The 20,214-nt window shown below is 44.9% G+C and overlaps 15 non-coding genes across 15 annotated transcripts; all 15 read left to right on the top strand.

Moving 5' to 3' along the window:
• The first annotated feature begins 899 nt into the window (after positions 1-899).
• On the top strand, positions 900-1,090 carry LOC141239598 (U2 spliceosomal RNA). Its single transcript, XR_012304954.1, has one exon. It is a non-coding gene; the product is annotated as a U2 spliceosomal RNA (small nuclear RNA).
• Positions 1,091-2,205: 1,115 nt separating this feature from the next.
• Positions 2,206-2,396, top strand: LOC141239596 (U2 spliceosomal RNA). The gene has a single exon (XR_012304952.1). It is a non-coding gene; the product is annotated as a U2 spliceosomal RNA (small nuclear RNA).
• A 1,115-nt stretch (positions 2,397-3,511) lies between these two features.
• LOC141239595 (U2 spliceosomal RNA) lies at positions 3,512-3,702 on the top strand. The gene has a single exon (XR_012304951.1). It is a non-coding gene; the product is annotated as a U2 spliceosomal RNA (small nuclear RNA).
• A 1,115-nt stretch (positions 3,703-4,817) lies between these two features.
• LOC141239594 (U2 spliceosomal RNA) lies at positions 4,818-5,008 on the top strand. The gene has a single exon (XR_012304950.1). It is a non-coding gene; the product is annotated as a U2 spliceosomal RNA (small nuclear RNA).
• A 1,115-nt stretch (positions 5,009-6,123) lies between these two features.
• LOC141239593 (U2 spliceosomal RNA) lies at positions 6,124-6,314 on the top strand. Its single transcript, XR_012304949.1, has one exon. It is a non-coding gene; the product is annotated as a U2 spliceosomal RNA (small nuclear RNA).
• Positions 6,315-7,429: 1,115 nt separating this feature from the next.
• On the top strand, positions 7,430-7,620 carry LOC141239591 (U2 spliceosomal RNA). The gene has a single exon (XR_012304948.1). It is a non-coding gene; the product is annotated as a U2 spliceosomal RNA (small nuclear RNA).
• A 1,115-nt stretch (positions 7,621-8,735) lies between these two features.
• LOC141239590 (U2 spliceosomal RNA) lies at positions 8,736-8,926 on the top strand. Its single transcript, XR_012304947.1, has one exon. It is a non-coding gene; the product is annotated as a U2 spliceosomal RNA (small nuclear RNA).
• Positions 8,927-10,041: 1,115 nt separating this feature from the next.
• On the top strand, positions 10,042-10,232 carry LOC141239589 (U2 spliceosomal RNA). Its single transcript, XR_012304946.1, has one exon. It is a non-coding gene; the product is annotated as a U2 spliceosomal RNA (small nuclear RNA).
• A 1,115-nt stretch (positions 10,233-11,347) lies between these two features.
• LOC141239588 (U2 spliceosomal RNA) lies at positions 11,348-11,538 on the top strand. Its single transcript, XR_012304945.1, has one exon. It is a non-coding gene; the product is annotated as a U2 spliceosomal RNA (small nuclear RNA).
• A 1,115-nt stretch (positions 11,539-12,653) lies between these two features.
• Positions 12,654-12,844, top strand: LOC141239587 (U2 spliceosomal RNA). The gene has a single exon (XR_012304944.1). It is a non-coding gene; the product is annotated as a U2 spliceosomal RNA (small nuclear RNA).
• A 1,115-nt stretch (positions 12,845-13,959) lies between these two features.
• LOC141239586 (U2 spliceosomal RNA) lies at positions 13,960-14,150 on the top strand. Its single transcript, XR_012304943.1, has one exon. It is a non-coding gene; the product is annotated as a U2 spliceosomal RNA (small nuclear RNA).
• Positions 14,151-15,265: 1,115 nt separating this feature from the next.
• LOC141239584 (U2 spliceosomal RNA) lies at positions 15,266-15,456 on the top strand. The gene has a single exon (XR_012304941.1). It is a non-coding gene; the product is annotated as a U2 spliceosomal RNA (small nuclear RNA).
• Positions 15,457-16,571: 1,115 nt separating this feature from the next.
• On the top strand, positions 16,572-16,762 carry LOC141239583 (U2 spliceosomal RNA). The gene has a single exon (XR_012304940.1). It is a non-coding gene; the product is annotated as a U2 spliceosomal RNA (small nuclear RNA).
• Positions 16,763-17,877: 1,115 nt separating this feature from the next.
• On the top strand, positions 17,878-18,068 carry LOC141239582 (U2 spliceosomal RNA). Its single transcript, XR_012304939.1, has one exon. It is a non-coding gene; the product is annotated as a U2 spliceosomal RNA (small nuclear RNA).
• Positions 18,069-19,183: 1,115 nt separating this feature from the next.
• Positions 19,184-19,374, top strand: LOC141239581 (U2 spliceosomal RNA). The gene has a single exon (XR_012304938.1). It is a non-coding gene; the product is annotated as a U2 spliceosomal RNA (small nuclear RNA).
• The last annotated feature ends 840 nt before the right edge of the window (positions 19,375-20,214 follow it).

The raw sequence follows: 20,214 nt of genomic DNA, 5'->3' as shown, positions 1-20,214 counted from the left end.
CTTTCTAGCTCTCCCTTTTTACTTCCTTTTGGATAAACAGACATATTAGGCAAGCATTTTGGAGCTTTCACCTAAATAACTACAGGTGGTGAGATAAGCTGCACAATATAATTGACCTTTCAGTATATTGTTGCACACACACCATCTATTTAGCAAATGCCCTTGTTATCAACAGCAGCCTTTTAAACTCACCTGAGCTAACAGGTATGTGCGCTGGTTACTCTGCTGCGCTTAAAATTTCTTTTTTGGTTTGCTACAATGCCTTTTCTGAAACGTTGTCTCCTTCTGCTGGAACACTGACTTCTTTCATTTAATGCCTGCAGACTATAAAAGAGAACCCAACCCAAAAAGTTTGGTTGATTAGTCTGTGGCATTCTGTTAAACTGTTGCTTATGGCGGTCTCTGTGAGCTTCTCAGCGACATTCAGCCAGCCAGGTATCCTGCCTGCAGTAGATGGAATGTGGCAATGGAACGCTGGCTGCGCGTGTCATAATAGGCTCTGAGCCTTTATATACCTGTGCACAGCAGCAGCCACCTTCAGTCTGCTGCTGGACAGCCAGCAGCAGCAGCAGCAGGAGAGGTATGTAATCAGGAGCCCTCCTGCTAAGGGTAGACAGCTGCTCGTTCCACCCCACCCCCCGCCTTAATTGGTTCTCCTCCCTTCCAACGGTGTTGAGGCGGGTGGGAACAGCAGGGGGTGAAGGTGCTGTGTTTAAAGAGGTGGAGTTATGCAGATCTAAAACGCGTGGATTGCAGCAGCAGCAAGCCGAAAAGTGCAGGCATGTAAGGGATCTAGAGGTTGACAACATGTCTTCTTAACGGGAGTCCAGGAGCTCATCTCCACAAATGGACTTTTCAGGATCCTTGGGTGGCTCCGTAGTTTGAAACCAATTCTGGTTATCGCTTCTCGGCCTTTTGGCTAAGATCAAGTGTAGTATCTGTTCTTATCAGTTTAATATCTGATACGTCCCCTATCTGGGGACCATATATTAAATGGATTTTTAGAACAGGGAGATGGAAAAAGAGCTTGCTCTGTCCACTCCACGCATTGACCTGGTATTGCAGTATCTCCAGGACCGGTGCACCCCTTCTTTAATGCAGTTTCTAAAATCAGAAAGAATTGAATTCAATGTTTTTTGTTCATTTTGCTTGTTTGTCGGATTTTGGGATGGACTCTTTGGCTTTGCTTTTCTTCTCCTCATTGGATTTTTCATGTTCAAAGTTGCAGAAGCCAGATTACAAGCTCATTTTGGTTCAACTTCAGCAAATGTGCATTGCATTGCCATGTAATGTGATGCAATGCTATCTTTCTAGCTCTCCCTTTTTACTTCCTTTTGGATAAACAGACATATTAGGCAAGCATTTTGGAGCTTTCACCTAAATAACTACAGGTGGTGAGATAAGCTGCACAATATAATTGACCTTTCAGTATATTGTTGCACACACACCATCTATTTAGCAAATGCCCTTGTTATCAACAGCAGCCTTTTAAACTCACCTGAGCTAACAGGTATGTGCGCTGGTTACTCTGCTGCGCTTAAAATTTCTTTTTTGGTTTGCTACAATGCCTTTTCTGAAACGTTGTCTCCTTCTGCTGGAACACTGACTTCTTTCATTTAATGCCTGCAGACTATAAAAGAGAACCCAACCCAAAAAGTTTGGTTGATTAGTCTGTGGCATTCTGTTAAACTGTTGCTTATGGCGGTCTCTGTGAGCTTCTCAGCGACATTCAGCCAGCCAGGTATCCTGCCTGCAGTAGATGGAATGTGGCAATGGAACGCTGGCTGCGCGTGTCATAATAGGCTCTGAGCCTTTATATACCTGTGCACAGCAGCAGCCACCTTCAGTCTGCTGCTGGACAGCCAGCAGCAGCAGCAGCAGGAGAGGTATGTAATCAGGAGCCCTCCTGCTAAGGGTAGACAGCTGCTCGTTCCACCCCACCCCCCGCCTTAATTGGTTCTCCTCCCTTCCAACGGTGTTGAGGCGGGTGGGAACAGCAGGGGGTGAAGGTGCTGTGTTTAAAGAGGTGGAGTTATGCAGATCTAAAACGCGTGGATTGCAGCAGCAGCAAGCCGAAAAGTGCAGGCATGTAAGGGATCTAGAGGTTGACAACATGTCTTCTTAACGGGAGTCCAGGAGCTCATCTCCACAAATGGACTTTTCAGGATCCTTGGGTGGCTCCGTAGTTTGAAACCAATTCTGGTTATCGCTTCTCGGCCTTTTGGCTAAGATCAAGTGTAGTATCTGTTCTTATCAGTTTAATATCTGATACGTCCCCTATCTGGGGACCATATATTAAATGGATTTTTAGAACAGGGAGATGGAAAAAGAGCTTGCTCTGTCCACTCCACGCATTGACCTGGTATTGCAGTATCTCCAGGACCGGTGCACCCCTTCTTTAATGCAGTTTCTAAAATCAGAAAGAATTGAATTCAATGTTTTTTGTTCATTTTGCTTGTTTGTCGGATTTTGGGATGGACTCTTTGGCTTTGCTTTTCTTCTCCTCATTGGATTTTTCATGTTCAAAGTTGCAGAAGCCAGATTACAAGCTCATTTTGGTTCAACTTCAGCAACTGTGCATTGCATTGCCATGTAATGTGATGCAATGCTATCTTTCTAGCTCTCCCTTTTTACTTCCTTTTGGATAAACAGACATATTAGGCAAGCATTTTGGAGCTTTCACCTAAATAACTACAGGTGGTGAGATAAGCTGCACAATATAATTGACCTTTCAGTATATTGTTGCACACACACCATCTATTTAGCAAATGCCCTTGTTATCAACAGCAGCCTTTTAAACTCACCTGAGCTAACAGGTATGTGCGCTGGTTACTCTGCTGCGCTTAAAATTTCTTTTTTGGTTTGCTACAATGCCTTTTCTGAAACGTTGTCTCCTTCTGCTGGAACACTGACTTCTTTCATTTAATGCCTGCAGACTATAAAAGAGAACCCAACCCAAAAAGTTTGGTTGATTAGTCTGTGGCATTCTGTTAAACTGTTGCTTATGGCGGTCTCTGTGAGCTTCTCAGCGACATTCAGCCAGCCAGGTATCCTGCCTGCAGTAGATGGAATGTGGCAATGGAACGCTGGCTGCGCGTGTCATAATAGGCTCTGAGCCTTTATATACCTGTGCACAGCAGCAGCCACCTTCAGTCTGCTGCTGGACAGCCAGCAGCAGCAGCAGCAGGAGAGGTATGTAATCAGGAGCCCTCCTGCTAAGGGTAGACAGCTGCTCGTTCCACCCCACCCCCCGCCTTAATTGGTTCTCCTCCCTTCCAACGGTGTTGAGGCGGGTGGGAACAGCAGGGGGTGAAGGTGCTGTGTTTAAAGAGGTGGAGTTATGCAGATCTAAAACGCGTGGATTGCAGCAGCAGCAAGCCGAAAAGTGCAGGCATGTAAGGGATCTAGAGGTTGACAACATGTCTTCTTAACGGGAGTCCAGGAGCTCATCTCCACAAATGGACTTTTCAGGATCCTTGGGTGGCTCCGTAGTTTGAAACCAATTCTGGTTATCGCTTCTCGGCCTTTTGGCTAAGATCAAGTGTAGTATCTGTTCTTATCAGTTTAATATCTGATACGTCCCCTATCTGGGGACCATATATTAAATGGATTTTTAGAACAGGGAGATGGAAAAAGAGCTTGCTCTGTCCACTCCACGCATTGACCTGGTATTGCAGTATCTCCAGGACCGGTGCACCCCTTCTTTAATGCAGTTTCTAAAATCAGAAAGAATTGAATTCAATGTTTTTTGTTCATTTTGCTTGTTTGTCGGATTTTGGGATGGACTCTTTGGCTTTGCTTTTCTTCTCCTCATTGGATTTTTCATGTTCAAAGTTGCAGAAGCCAGATTACAAGCTCATTTTGGTTCAACTTCAGCAAATGTGCATTGCATTGCCATGTAATGTGATGCAATGCTATCTTTCTAGCTCTCCCTTTTTACTTCCTTTTGGATAAACAGACATATTAGGCAAGCATTTTGGAGCTTTCACCTAAATAACTACAGGTGGTGAGATAAGCTGCACAATATAATTGACCTTTCAGTATATTGTTGCACACACACCATCTATTTAGCAAATGCCCTTGTTATCAACAGCAGCCTTTTAAACTCACCTGAGCTAACAGGTATGTGCGCTGGTTACTCTGCTGCGCTTAAAATTTCTTTTTTGGTTTGCTACAATGCCTTTTCTGAAACGTTGTCTCCTTCTGCTGGAACACTGACTTCTTTCATTTAATGCCTGCAGACTATAAAAGAGAACCCAACCCAAAAAGTTTGGTTGATTAGTCTGTGGCATTCTGTTAAACTGTTGCTTATGGCGGTCTCTGTGAGCTTCTCAGCGACATTCAGCCAGCCAGGTATCCTGCCTGCAGTAGATGGAATGTGGCAATGGAACGCTGGCTGCGCGTGTCATAATAGGCTCTGAGCCTTTATATACCTGTGCACAGCAGCAGCCACCTTCAGTCTGCTGCTGGACAGCCAGCAGCAGCAGCAGCAGGAGAGGTATGTAATCAGGAGCCCTCCTGCTAAGGGTAGACAGCTGCTCGTTCCACCCCACCCCCCGCCTTAATTGGTTCTCCTCCCTTCCAACGGTGTTGAGGCGGGTGGGAACAGCAGGGGGTGAAGGTGCTGTGTTTAAAGAGGTGGAGTTATGCAGATCTAAAACGCGTGGATTGCAGCAGCAGCAAGCCGAAAAGTGCAGGCATGTAAGGGATCTAGAGGTTGACAACATGTCTTCTTAACGGGAGTCCAGGAGCTCATCTCCACAAATGGACTTTTCAGGATCCTTGGGTGGCTCCGTAGTTTGAAACCAATTCTGGTTATCGCTTCTCGGCCTTTTGGCTAAGATCAAGTGTAGTATCTGTTCTTATCAGTTTAATATCTGATACGTCCCCTATCTGGGGACCATATATTAAATGGATTTTTAGAACAGGGAGATGGAAAAAGAGCTTGCTCTGTCCACTCCACGCATTGACCTGGTATTGCAGTATCTCCAGGACCGGTGCACCCCTTCTTTAATGCAGTTTCTAAAATCAGAAAGAATTGAATTCAATGTTTTTTGTTCATTTTGCTTGTTTGTCGGATTTTGGGATGGACTCTTTGGCTTTGCTTTTCTTCTCCTCATTGGATTTTTCATGTTCAAAGTTGCAGAAGCCAGATTACAAGCTCATTTTGGTTCAACTTCAGCAAATGTGCATTGCATTGCCATGTAATGTGATGCAATGCTATCTTTCTAGCTCTCCCTTTTTACTTCCTTTTGGATAAACAGACATATTAGGCAAGCATTTTGGAGCTTTCACCTAAATAACTACAGGTGGTGAGATAAGCTGCACAATATAATTGACCTTTCAGTATATTGTTGCACACACACCATCTATTTAGCAAATGCCCTTGTTATCAACAGCAGCCTTTTAAACTCACCTGAGCTAACAGGTATGTGCGCTGGTTACTCTGCTGCGCTTAAAATTTCTTTTTTGGTTTGCTACAATGCCTTTTCTGAAACGTTGTCTCCTTCTGCTGGAACACTGACTTCTTTCATTTAATGCCTGCAGACTATAAAAGAGAACCCAACCCAAAAAGTTTGGTTGATTAGTCTGTGGCATTCTGTTAAACTGTTGCTTATGGCGGTCTCTGTGAGCTTCTCAGCGACATTCAGCCAGCCAGGTATCCTGCCTGCAGTAGATGGAATGTGGCAATGGAACGCTGGCTGCGCGTGTTATAATAGGCTCTGAGCCTTTATATACCTGTGCACAGCAGCAGCCACCTTCAGTCTGCTGCTGGACAGCCAGCAGCAGCAGCAGCAGGAGAGGTATGTAATCAGGAGCCCTCCTGCTAAGGGTAGACAGCTGCTCGTTCCACCCCACCCCCCGCCTTAATTGGTTCTCCTCCCTTCCAACGGTGTTGAGGCGGGTGGGAACAGCAGGGGGTGAAGGTGCTGTGTTTAAAGAGGTGGAGTTATGCAGATCTAAAACGCGTGGATTGCAGCAGCAGCAAGCCGAAAAGTGCAGGCATGTAAGGGATCTAGAGGTTGACAACATGTCTTCTTAACGGGAGTCCAGGAGCTCATCTCCACAAATGGACTTTTCAGGATCCTTGGGTGGCTCCGTAGTTTGAAACCAATTCTGGTTATCGCTTCTCGGCCTTTTGGCTAAGATCAAGTGTAGTATCTGTTCTTATCAGTTTAATATCTGATACGTCCCCTATCTGGGGACCATATATTAAATGGATTTTTAGAACAGGGAGATGGAAAAAGAGCTTGCTCTGTCCACTCCACGCATTGACCTGGTATTGCAGTATCTCCAGGACCGGTGCACCCCTTCTTTAATGCAATTTCTAAAATCAGAAAGAATTGAATTCAATGTTTTTTGTTCATTTTGCTTGTTTGTCGGATTTTGGGATGGACTCTTTGGCTTTGCTTTTCTTCTCCTCATTGGATTTTTCATGTTCAAAGTTGCAGAAGCCAGATTACAAGCTCATTTTGGTTCAACTTCAGCAACTGTGCATTGCATTGCCATGTAATGTGATGCAATGCTATCTTTCTAGCTCTCCCTTTTTACTTCCTTTTGGATAAACAGACATATTAGGCAAGCATTTTGGAGCTTTCACCTAAATAACTACAGGTGGTGAGATAAGCTGCACAATATAATTGACCTTTCAGTATATTGTTGCACACACACCATCTATTTAGCAAATGCCCTTGTTATCAACAGCAGCCTTTTAAACTCACCTGAGCTAACAGGTATGTGCGCTGGTTACTCTGCTGCGCTTAAAATTTCTTTTTTGGTTTGCTACAATGCCTTTTCTGAAACGTTGTCTCCTTCTGCTGGAACACTGACTTCTTTCATTTAATGCCTGCAGACTATAAAAGAGAACCCAACCCAAAAAGTTTGGTTGATTAGTCTGTGGCATTCTGTTAAACTGTTGCTTATGGCGGTCTCTGTGAGCTTCTCAGCGACATTCAGCCAGCCAGGTATCCTGCCTGCAGTAGATGGAATGTGGCAATGGAACGCTGGCTGCGCGTGTCATAATAGGCTCTGAGCCTTTATATACCTGTGCACAGCAGCAGCCACCTTCAGTCTGCTGCTGGACAGCCAGCAGCAGCAGCAGCAGGAGAGGTATGTAATCAGGAGCCCTCCTGCTAAGGGTAGACAGCTGCTCGTTCCACCCCACCCCCCGCCTTAATTGGTTCTCCTCCCTTCCAACGGTGTTGAGGCGGGTGGGAACAGCAGGGGGTGAAGGTGCTGTGTTTAAAGAGGTGGAGTTATGCAGATCTAAAACGCGTGGATTGCAGCAGCAGCAAGCCGAAAAGTGCAGGCATGTAAGGGATCTAGAGGTTGACAACATGTCTTCTTAACGGGAGTCCAGGAGCTCATCTCCACAAATGGACTTTTCAGGATCCTTGGGTGGCTCCGTAGTTTGAAACCAATTCTGGTTATCGCTTCTCGGCCTTTTGGCTAAGATCAAGTGTAGTATCTGTTCTTATCAGTTTAATATCTGATACGTCCCCTATCTGGGGACCATATATTAAATGGATTTTTAGAACAGGGAGATGGAAAAAGAGCTTGCTCTGTCCACTCCACGCATTGACCTGGTATTGCAGTATCTCCAGGACCGGTGCACCCCTTCTTTAATGCAGTTTCTAAAATCAGAAAGAATTGAATTCAATGTTTTTTGCTCATTTTGCTTGTTTGTCGGATTTTGGGATGGACTCTTTGGCTTTGCTTTTCTTCTCCTCATTGGATTTTTCATGTTCAAAGTTGCAGAAGCCAGATTACAAGCTCATTTTGGTTCAACTTCAGCAACTGTGCATTGCATTGCCATGTAATGTGATGCAATGCTATCTTTCTAGCTCTCCCTTTTTACTTCCTTTTGGATAAACAGACATATTAGGCAAGCATTTTGGAGCTTTCACCTAAATAACTACAGGTGGTGAGATAAGCTGCACAATATAATTGACCTTTCAGTATATTGTTGCACACACACCATCTATTTAGCAAATGCCCTTGTTATCAACAGCAGCCTTTTAAACTCACCTGAGCTAACAGGTATGTGCGCTGGTTACTCTGCTGCGCTTAAAATTTCTTTTTTGGTTTGCTACAATGCCTTTTCTGAAACGTTGTCTCCTTCTGCTGGAACACTGACTTCTTTCATTTAATGCCTGCAGACTATAAAAGAGAACCCAACCCAAAAAGTTTGGTTGATTAGTCTGTGGCATTCTGTTAAACTGTTGCTTATGGCGGTCTCTGTGAGCTTCTCAGCGACATTCAGCCAGCCAGGTATCCTGCCTGCAGTAGATGGAATGTGGCAATGGAACGCTGGCTGCGCGTGTCATAATAGGCTCTGAGCCTTTATATACCTGTGCACAGCAGCAGCCACCTTCAGTCTGCTGCTGGACAGCCAGCAGCAGCAGCAGCAGGAGAGGTATGTAATCAGGAGCCCTCCTGCTAAGGGTAGACAGCTGCTCGTTCCACCCCACCCCCCGCCTTAATTGGTTCTCCTCCCTTCCAACGGTGTTGAGGCGGGTGGGAACAGCAGGGGGTGAAGGTGCTGTGTTTAAAGAGGTGGAGTTATGCAGATCTAAAACGCGTGGATTGCAGCAGCAGCAAGCCGAAAAGTGCAGGCATGTAAGGGATCTAGAGGTTGACAACATGTCTTCTTAACGGGAGTCCAGGAGCTCATCTCCACAAATGGACTTTTCAGGATCCTTGGGTGGCTCCGTAGTTTGAAACCAATTCTGGTTATCGCTTCTCGGCCTTTTGGCTAAGATCAAGTGTAGTATCTGTTCTTATCAGTTTAATATCTGATACGTCCCCTATCTGGGGACCATATATTAAATGGATTTTTAGAACAGGGAGATGGAAAAAGAGCTTGCTCTGTCCACTCCACGCATTGACCTGGTATTGCAGTATCTCCAGGACCGGTGCACCCCTTCTTTAATGCAGTTTCTAAAATCAGAAAGAATTGAATTCAATGTTTTTTGTTCATTTTGCTTGTTTGTCGGATTTTGGGATGGACTCTTTGGCTTTGCTTTTCTTCTCCTCATTGGATTTTTCATGTTCAAAGTTGCAGAAGCCAGATTACAAGCTCATTTTGGTTCAACTTCAGCAACTGTGCATTGCATTGCCATGTAATGTGATGCAATGCTATCTTTCTAGCTCTCCCTTTTTACTTCCTTTTGGATAAACAGACATACTAGGCAAGCATTTTGGAGCTTTCACCTAAATAACTACAGGTGGTGAGATAAGCTGCACAATATAATTGACCTTTCAGTATATTGTTGCACACACACCATCTATTTAGCAAATGCCCTTGTTATCAACAGCAGCCTTTTAAACTCACCTGAGCTAACAGGTATGTGCGCTGGTTACTCTGCTGCGCTTAAAATTTCTTTTTTGGTTTGCTACAATGCCTTTTCTGAAACGTTGTCTCCTTCTGCTGGAACACTGACTGCTTTCATTTAATGCCTGCAGACTATAAAAGAGAACCCAACCCAAAAAGTTTGGTTGATTAGTCTGTGGCATTCTGTTAAACTGTTGCTTATGGCGGTCTCTGTGAGCTTCTCAGCGACATTCAGCCAGCCAGGTATCCTGCCTGCAGTAGATGGAATGTGGCAATGGAACGCTGGCTGCGCGTGTCATAATAGGCTCTGAGCCTTTATATACCTGTGCACAGCAGCAGCCACCTTCAGTCTGCTGCTGGACAGCCAGCAGCAGCAGCAGCAGGAGAGGTATGTAATCAGGAGCCCTCCTGCTAAGGGTAGACAGCTGCTCGTTCCACCCCACCCCCCGCCTTAATTGGTTCTCCTCCCTTCCAACGGTGTTGAGGCAGGTGGGAACAGCAGGGGGTGAAGGTGCTGTGTTTAAAGAGGTGGAGTTATGCAGATCTAAAACGCGTGGATTGCAGCAGCAGCAAGCCGAAAAGTGCAGGCATGTAAGGGATCTAGAGGTTGACAACATGTCTTCTTAACGGGAGTCCAGGAGCTCATCTCCACAAATGGACTTTTCAGGATCCTTGGGTGGCTCCGTAGTTTGAAACCAATTCTGGTTATCGCTTCTCGGCCTTTTGGCTAAGATCAAGTGTAGTATCTGTTCTTATCAGTTTAATATCTGATACGTCCCCTATCTGGGGACCATATATTAAATGGATTTTTAGAACAGGGAGATGGAAAAAGAGCTTGCTCTGTCCACTCCACGCATTGACCTGGTATTGCAGTATCTCCAGGACCGGTGCACCCCTTCTTTAATGCAGTTTCTAAAATCAGAAAGAATTGAATTCAATGTTTTTTGTTCATTTTGCTTGTTTGTCGGATTTTGGGATGGACTCTTTGGCTTTGCTTTTCTTCTCCTCATTGGATTTTTCATGTTCAAAGTTGCAGAAGCCAGATTACAAGCTCATTTTGGTTCAACTTCAGCAACTGTGCATTGCATTGCCATGTAATGTGATGCAATGCTATCTTTCTAGCACTCCCTTTTTACTTCCTTTTGGATAAACAGACATATTAGGCAAGCATTTTGGAGCTTTCACCTAAATAACTACAGGTGGTGAGATAAGCTGCACAATATAATTGACCTTTCAGTATATTGTTGCACACACACCATCTATTTAGCAAATGCCCTTGTTATCAACAGCAGCCTTTTAAACTCACCTGAGCTAACAGGTATGTGCGCTGGTTACTCTGCTGCGCTTAAAATTTCTTTTTTGGTTTGCTACAATGCCTTTTCTGAAACGTTGTCTCCTTCTGCTGGAACACTGACTTCTTTCATTTAATGCCTGCAGACTATAAAAGAGAACCCAACCCAAAAAGTTTGGTTGATTAGTCTGTGGCATTCTGTTAAACTGTTGCTTATGGCGGTCTCTGTGAGCTTCTCAGCGACATTCAGCCAGCCAGGTATCCTGCCTGCAGTAGATGGAATGTGGCAATGGAACGCTGGCTGCGCGTGTCATAATAGGCTCTGAGCCTTTATATACCTGTGCACAGCAGCAGCCACCTTCAGTCTGCTGCTGGACAGCCAGCAGCAGCAGCAGCAGGAGAGGTATGTAATCAGGAGCCCTCCTGCTAAGGGTAGACAGCTGCTCGTTCCACCCCACCCCCCGCCTTAATTGGTTCTCCTCCCTTCCAACGGTGTTGAGGCGGGTGGGAACAGCAGGGGGTGAAGGTGCTGTGTTTAAAGAGGTGGAGTTATGCAGATCTAAAACACGTGGATTGCAGCAGCAGCAAGCCGAAAAGTGCAGGCATGTAAGGGATCTAGAGGTTGACAACATGTCTTCTTAACGGGAGTCCAGGAGCTCATCTCCACAAATGGACTTTTCAGGATCCTTGGGTGGCTCCGTAGTTTGAAACCAATTCTGGTTATCGCTTCTCGGCCTTTTGGCTAAGATCAAGTGTAGTATCTGTTCTTATCAGTTTAATATCTGATACGTCCCCTATCTGGGGACCATATATTAAATGGATTTTTAGAACAGGGAGATGGAAAAAGAGCTTGCTCTGTCCACTCCACGCATTGACCTGGTATTGCAGTATCTCCAGGACCGGTGCACCCCTTCTTTAATGCAGTTTCTAAAATCAGAAAGAATTGAATTCAATGTTTTTTGTTCATTTTGCTTGTTTGTCGGATTTTGGGATGGACTCTTTGGCTTTGCTTTTCTTCTCCTCATTGGATTTTTCATGTTCAAAGTTGCAGAAGCCAGATTACAAGCTCATTTTGGTTCAACTTCAGCAACTGTGCATTGCATTGCCATGTAATGTGATGCAATGCTATCTTTCTAGCTCTCCCTTTTTACTTCCTTTTGGATAAACAGACATATTAGGCAAGCATTTTGGAGCTTTCACCTAAATAACTACAGGTGGTGAGATAAGCTGCACAATATAATTGACCTTTCAGTATATTGTTGCACACACACCATCTATTTAGCAAATGCCCTTGTTATCAACAGCAGCCTTTTAAACTCACCTGAGCTAACAGGTATGTGCGCTGGTTACTCTGCTGCGCTTAAAATTTCTTTTTTGGTTTGCTACAATGCCTTTTCTGAAACGTTGTCTCCTTCTGCTGGAACACTGACTTCTTTCATTTAATGCCTGCAGACTATAAAAGAGAACCCAACCCAAAAAGTTTGGTTGATTAGTCTGTGGCATTCTGTTAAACTGTTGCTTATGGCGGTCTCTGTGAGCTTCTCAGCGACATTCAGCCAGCCAGGTATCCTGCCTGCAGTAGATGGAATGTGGCAATGGAACGCTGGCTGCGCGTGTCATAATAGGCTCTGAGCCTTTATATACCTGTGCACAGCAGCAGCCACCTTCAGTCTGCTGCTGGACAGTCAGCAGCAGCAGCAGCAGGAGAGGTATGTAATCAGGAGCCCTCCTGCTAAGGGTAGACAGCTGCTCGTTCCACCCCACCCCCCGCCTTAATTGGTTCTCCTCCCTTCCAACGGTGTTGAGGCGGGTGGGAACAGCAGGGGGTGAAGGTGCTGTGTTTAAAGAGGTGGAGTTATGCAGATCTAAAACGCGTGGATTGCAGCAGCAGCAAGCCGAAAAGTGCAGGCATGTAAGGGATCTAGAGGTTGACAACATGTCTTCTTAACGGGAGTCCAGGAGCTCATCTCCACAAATGGACTTTTCAGGATCCTTGGGTGGCTCCGTAGTTTGAAACCAATTCTGGTTATCGCTTCTCGGCCTTTTGGCTAAGATCAAGTGTAGTATCTGTTCTTATCAGTTTAATATCTGATACGTCCCCTATCTGGGGACCATATATTAAATGGATTTTTAGAACAGGGAGATGGAAAAAGAGCTTGCTCTGTCCACTCCACGCATTGACCTGGTATTGCAGTATCTCCAGGACCGGTGCACCCCTTCTTTAATGCAGTTTCTAAAATCAGAAAGAATTGAATTCAATGTTTTTTGTTCATTTTGCTTGTTTGTCGGATTTTGGGATGGACTCTTTGGCTTTGCTTTTCTTCTCCTCATTGGATTTTTCATGTTCAAAGTTGCAGAAGCCAGATTACAAGCTCATTTTGGTTCAACTTCAGCAACTGTGCATTGCATTGCCATGTAATGTGATGCAATGCTATCTTTCTAGCTCTCCCTTTTTACTTCCTTTTGGATAAACAGACATATTAGGCAAGCATTTTGGAGCTTTCACCTAAATAACTACAGGTGGTGAGATAAGCTGCACAATATAATTGACCTTTCAGTATATTGTTGCACACACACCATCTATTTAGCAAATGCCCTTGTTATCAACAGCAGCCTTTTAAACTCACCTGAGCTAACAGGTATGTGCGCTGGTTACTCTGCTGCGCTTAAAATTTCTTTTTTGGTTTGCTACAATGCCTTTTCTGAAACGTTGTCTCCTTCTGCTGGAACACTGACTTCTTTCATTTAATGCCTGCAGACTATAAAAGAGAACCCAACCCAAAAAGTTTGGTTGATTAGTCTGTGGCATTCTGTTAAACTGTTGCTTATGGCGGTCTCTGTGAGCTTCTCAGCGACATTCAGCCAGCCAGGTATCCTGCCTGCAGTAGATGGAATGTGGCAATGGAACGCTGGCTGCGCGTGTCATAATAGGCTCTGAGCCTTTATATACCTGTGCACAGCAGCAGCCACCTTCAGTCTGCTGCTGGACAGCCAGCAGCAGCAGCAGCAGGAGAGGTATGTAATCAGGAGCCCTCCTGCTAAGGGTAGACAGCTGCTCGTTCCACCCCACCCCCCGCCTTAATTGGTTCTCCTCCCTTCCAACGGTGTTGAGGCGGGTGGGAACAGCAGGGGGTGAAGGTGCTGTGTTTAAAGAGGTGGAGTTATGCAGATCTAAAACGCGTGGATTGCAGCAGCAGCAAGCCGAAAAGTGCAGGCATGTAAGGGATCTAGAGGTTGACAACATGTCTTCTTAACGGGAGTCCAGGAGCTCATCTCCACAAATGGACTTTTCAGGATCCTTGGGTGGCTCCGTAGTTTGAAACCAATTCTGGTTATCGCTTCTCGGCCTTTTGGCTAAGATCAAGTGTAGTATCTGTTCTTATCAGTTTAATATCTGATACGTCCCCTATCTGGGGACCATATATTAAATGGATTTTTAGAACAGGGAGATGGAAAAAGAGCTTGCTCTGTCCACTCCACGCATTGACCTGGTATTGCAGTATCTCCAGGACCGGTGCACCCCTTCTTTAATGCAGTTTCTAAAATCAGAAAGAATTGAATTCAATGTTTTTTGTTCATTTTGCTTGTTTGTCGGATTTTGGGATGGACTCTTTGGCTTTGCTTTTCTTCTCCTCATTGGATTTTTCATGTTCAAAGTTGCAGAAGCCAGATTACAAGCTCATTTTGGTTCAACTTCAGCAACTGTGCATTGCATTGCCATGTAATGTGATGCAATGCTATCTTTCTAGCTCTCCCTTTTTACTTCCTTTTGGATAAACAGACATATTAGGCAAGCATTTTGGAGCTTTCACCTAAATAACTACAGGTGGTGAGATAAGCTGCACAATATAATTGACCTTTCAGTATATTGTTGCACACACACCATCTATTTAGCAAATGCCCTTGTTATCAACAGCAGCCTTTTAAACTCACCTGAGCTAAAAGGTATGTGCGCTGGTTACTCTGCTGCGCTTAAAATTTCTTTTTTGGTTTGCTACAATGCCTTTTCTGAAACGTTGTCTCCTTCTGCTGGAACACTGACTTCTTTCATTTAATGCCTGCAGACTATAAAAGAGAACCCAACCCAAAAAGTTTGGTTGATTAGTCTGTGGCATTCTGTTAAACTGTTGCTTATGGCGGTCTCTGTGAGCTTCTCAGCGATATTCAGCCAGCCAGGTATCCTGCCTGCAGTAGATGGAATGTGGCAATGGAACGCTAGCTGCGCGTGTCATAATAGGCTCTGAGCCTTTATATACCTGTGCACAGCAGCAGCCACCTTCAGTCTGCTGCTGGACAGCCAGCAGCAGCAGCAGCAGGAGAGGTATGTAATCAGGAGCCCTCCTGCTAAGGGTAGACAGCTGCTCGTTCCACCCCACCCCCCGCCTTAATTGGTTCTCCTCCCTTCCAACGGTGTTGAGGCGGGTGGGAACAGCAGGGGGTGAAGGTGCTGTGTTTAAAGAGGTGGAGTTATGCAGATCTAAAACGCGTGGATTGCAGCAGCAGCAAGCCGAAAAGTGCAGGCATGTAAGGGATCTAGAGGTTGACAACATGTCTTCTTAATGGGAGTCCAGGAGCTCATCTCCACAAATGGACTTTTCAGGATCCTTGGGTGGCTCCGTAGTTTGAAACCAATTCTGGTTATCGCTTCTCGGCCTTTTGGCTAAGATCAAGTGTAGTATCTGTTCTTATCAGTTTAATATCTGATACGTCCCCTATCTGGGGACCATATATTAAATGGATTTTTAGAACAGGGAGATGGAAAAAGAGCTTGCTCTGTCCACTCCACGCATTGACCTGGTATTGCAGTATCTCCAGGACCGGTGCACCCCTTCTTTAATGCAGTTTCTAAAATCAGAAAGAATTGAATTCAATGTTTTTTGTTCATTTTGCTTGTTTGTCGGATTTTGGGATGGACTCTTTGGCTTTGCTTTTCTTCTCCTCATTGGATTTTTCATGTTCAAAGTTGCAGAAGCCAGATTACAAGCTCATTTTGGTTCAACTTCAGCAACTGTGCATTGCATTGCCATGTAATGTGATGCAATGCTATCTTTCTAGCTCTCCCTTTTTACTTCCTTTTGGATAAACAGACATATTAGGCAAGCATTTTGGAGCTTTCACCTAAATAACTACAGGTGGTGTGATAAGCTGCACAATATAATTGACCTTTCAGTATATTGTTGCACACACACCATCTATTTAGCAAATGCCCTTGTTATCAACAGCAGCCTTTTAAACTCACCTGAGCTAACAGGTATGTGCGCTGGTTACTCTGCTGCGCTTAAAATTTCTTTTTTGGTTTGCTACAATGCCTTTTCTGAAACGTTGTCTCCTTCTGCTGGAACACTGACTTCTTTCATTTAATGCCTGCAGACTATAAAAGAGAACCCAACCCAAAAAGTTTGGTTGATTAGTCTGTGGCATTCTGTTAAACTGTTGCTTATGGCGGTCTCTGTGAGCTTCTCAGCGACATTCAGCCAGCCAGGTATCCTGCCTGCAGTAGATGGAATGTGGCAATGGAACGCTGGCTGCGCGTGTCATAATAGGCTCTGAGCCTTTATATACCTGTGCACAGCAGCAGCCACCTTCAGTCTGCTGCTGGACAGCCAGCAGCAGCAGCAGCAGGAGAGGTATGTAATCAGGAGCCCTCCTGCTAAGGGTAGACAGCTGCTCGTTCCACCCCACCCCCCGCCTTAATTGGTTCTCCTCCCTTCCAACGGTGTTGAGGCGGGTGGGAACAGCAGGGGGTGAAGGTGCTGTGTTTAAAGAGGTGGAGTTATGCAGATCTAAAACGCGTGGATTGCAGCAGCAGCAAGCCGAAAAGTGCAGGCATGTAAGGGATCTAGAGGTTGACAACATGTCTTCTTAACGGGAGTCCAGGAGCTCATCTCCACAAATGGACTTTTCAGGATCCTTGGGTGGCTCCGTAGTTTGAAACCAATTCTGGTTATCGCTTCTCGGCCTTTTGGCTAAGATCAAGTGTAGTATCTGTTCTTATCAGTTTAATATCTGATACGTCCCCTATCTGGGGACCATATATTAAATGGATTTTTAGAACAGGGAGATGGAAAAAGAGCTTGCTCTGTCCACTCCACGCATTGACCTGGTATTGCAGTATCTCCAGGACCGGTGCACCCCTTCTTTAATGCAGTTTCTAAAATCAGAAAGAATTGAATTCAATGTTTTTTGTTCATTTTGCTTGTTTGTCGGATTTTGGGATGGACTCTTTGGCTTTGCTTTTCTTCTCCTCATTGGATTTTTCATGTTCAAAGTTGCAGAAGCCAGATTACAAGCTCATTTTGGTTCAACTTCAGCAACTGTGCATTGCATTGCCATGTAATGTGATGCAATGCTATCTTTCTAGCTCTCCCTTTTTACTTCCTTTTGGATAAACAGACATATTAGGCAAGCATTTTGGAGCTTTCACCTAAATAACTACAGGTGGTGAGATAAGCTGCACAATATAATTGACCTTTCAGTATATTGTTGCACACACACCATCTATTTAGCAAATGCCCTTGTTATCAACAGCAGCCTTTTAAACTCACCTGAGCTAACAGGTATGTGCGCTGGTTACTCTGCTGCGCTTAAAATTTCTTTTTTGGTTTGCTACAATGCCTTTTCTGAAACGTTGTCTCCTTCTGCTGGAACACTGACTGCTTTCATTTAATGCCTGCAGACTATAAAAGAGAACCCAACCCAAAAAGTTTGGTTGATTAGTCTGTGGCATTCTGTTAAACTGTTGCTTATGGCGGTCTCTGTGAGCTTCTCAGCGATATTCAGCCAGCCAGGTATCCTGCCTGCAGTAGATGGAATGTGGCAATGGAACGCTGGCTGCGCGTGTCATAATAGGCTCTGAGCCTTTATATACCTGTGCACAGCAGCAGCCACCTTCAGTCTGCTGCTGGACAGCCAGCAGCAGCAGCAGCAGGAGAGGTATGTAATCAGGAGCCCTCCTGCTAAGGGTAGACAGCTGCTCGTTCCACCCCACCCCCCGCCTTAATTGGTTCTCCTCCCTTCCAACGGTGTTGAGGCGGGTGGGAACAGCAGGGGGTGAAGGTGCTGTGTTTAAAGAGGTGGAGTTATGCAGATCTAAAACGCGTGGATTGCAGCAGCAGCAAGCCGAAAAGTGCAGGCATGTAAGGGATCTAGAGGTTGACAACATGTCTTCTTAACGGGAGTCCAGGAGCTCATCTCCACAAATGGACTTTTCAGGATCCTTGGGTGGCTCCGTAGTTTGAAACCAATTCTGGTTATCGCTTCTCGGCCTTTTGGCTAAGATCAAGTGTAGTATCTGTTCTTATCAGTTTAATATCTGATACGTCCCCTATCTGGGGACCATATATTAAATGGATTTTTAGAACAGGGAGATGGAAAAAGAGCTTGCTCTGTCCACTCCACGCATTGACCTGGTATTGCAGTATCTCCAGGACCGGTGCACCCCTTCTTTAATGCAGTTTCTAAAATCAGAAAGAATTGAATTCAATGTTTTTTGTTCATTTTGCTTGTTTGTCGGATTTTGGGATGGACTCTTTGGCTTTGCTTTTCTTCTCCTCATTGGATTTTTCATGTTCAAAGTTGCAGAAGCCAGATTACAAGCTCATTTTGGTTCAACTTCAGCAACTGTGCATTGCATTGCCATGTAATGTGATGCAATGCTATCTTTCTAGCTCTCCCTTTTTACTTCCTTTTGGATAAACAGACATATTAGGCAAGCATTTTGGAGCTTTCACCTAAATAACTACAGGTGGTGAGATAAGCTGCACAATATAATTGACCTTTCAGTATATTGTTGCACACACACCATCTATTTAGCAAATGCCCTTGTTATCAACAGCAGCCTTTTAAACTCACCTGAGCTAACAGGTATGTGCGCTGGTTACTCTGCTGCGCTTAAAATTTCTTTTTTGGTTTGCTACAATGCCTTTTCTGAAACGTTGTCTCCTTCTGCTGGAACACTGACTTCTTTCATTTAATGCCTGCAGACTATAAAAGAGAACCCAACCCAAAAAGTTTGGTTGATTAGTCTGTGGCATTCTGTTAAACTGTTGCTTATGGCGGTCTCTGTGAGCTTCTCAGCGATATTCAGCCAGCCAGGTATCCTGCCTGCAGTAGATGGAATGTGGCAATGGAACGCTGGCTGCGCGTGTCATAATAGGCTCTGAGCCTTTATATACCTGTGCACAGCAGCAGCCACCTTCAGTCTGCTGCTGGACAGCCAGCAGCAGCAGCAGCAGGAGAGGTATGTAATCAGGAGCCCTCCTGCTAAGGGTAGACAGCTGCTCGTTCCACCCCACCCCCCGCCTTAATTGGTTCTCCTCCCTTCCAACGGTGTTGAGGCGGGTGGGAACAGCAGGGGGTGAAGGTGCTGTGTTTAAAGAGGTGGAGTTATGCAGATCTAAAACGCGTGGATTGCAGCAGCAGCAAGCCGAAAAGTGCAGGCATGTAAGGGATCTAGAGGTTGACAACATGTCTTCTTAACGGGAGTCCAGGAGCTCATCTCCACAAATGGACTTTTCAGGATCCTTGGGTGGCTCCGTAGTTTGAAACCAATTCTGGTTATCGCTTCTCGGCCTTTTGGCTAAGATCAAGTGTAGTATCTGTTCTTATCAGTTTAATATCTGATACGTCCCCTATCTGGGGACCATATATTAAATGGATTTTTAGAACAGGGAGATGGAAAAAGAGCTTGCTCTGTCCACTCCACGCATTGACCTGGTATTGCAGTATCTCCAGGACCGGTGCACCCCTTCTTTAATGCAGTTTCTAAAATCAGAAAGAATTGAATTCAATGTTTTTTGTTCATTTTGCTTGTTTGTCGGATTTTGGGATGGACTCTTTGGCTTTGCTTTTCTTCTCCTCATTGGATTTTTCATGTTCAAAGTTGCAGAAGCCAGATTACAAGCTCATTTTGGTTCAACTTCAGCAACTGTGCATTGCATTGCCATGTAATGTGATGCAATGCTATCTTTCTAGCTCTCCCTTTTTACTTCCTTTTGGATAAACAGACATATTAGGCAAGCATTTTGGAGCTTTCACCTAAATAACTACAGGTGGTGAGATAAGCTGCACAATATAATTGACCTTTCAGTATATTGTTGCACACACACCATCTATTTAGCAAATGCCCTTGTTATCAACAGCAGCCTTTTAAACTCACCTGAGCTAACAGGTATGTGCGCTGGTTACTCTGCTGCGCTTAAAATTTCTTTTTTGGTTTGCTACAATGCCTTTTCTGAAACGTTGTCTCCTTCTGCTGGAACACTGACTTCTTTCATTTAATGCCTGCAGACTATAAAAGAGAACCCAACCCAAAAAGTTTGGTTGATTAGTCTGTGGCATTCTGTTAAACTGTTGCTTATGGCGGTCTCTGTGAGCTTCTCAGCGATATTCAGCCAGCCAGGTATCCTGCCTGCAGTAGATGGAATGTGGCAATGGAACGCTGGCTGCGCGTGTCATAATAGGCTCTGAGCCTTTATATACCTGTGCACAGCAGCAGCCACCTTCAGTCTGCTGCTGGACAGCCAGCAGCAGCAGCAGCAGGAGAGGTATGTAATCAGGAGCCCTCCTGCTAAGGGTAGACAGCTGCTCG

Source organism: Phyllobates terribilis, unplaced genomic scaffold (assembly GCF_046119375.1).
Source record: "Phyllobates terribilis strain yellow unplaced genomic scaffold, ASM4611937v1 Scaffold_779__1_contigs__length_684578, whole genome shotgun sequence".
Lineage (NCBI taxonomy): Eukaryota > Metazoa > Chordata > Amphibia > Anura > Dendrobatidae > Phyllobates > Phyllobates terribilis.
The sequence above is the reverse complement of the archived record's forward strand: the minus strand, read 5'-3'. Positions and strand labels throughout refer to the sequence as shown.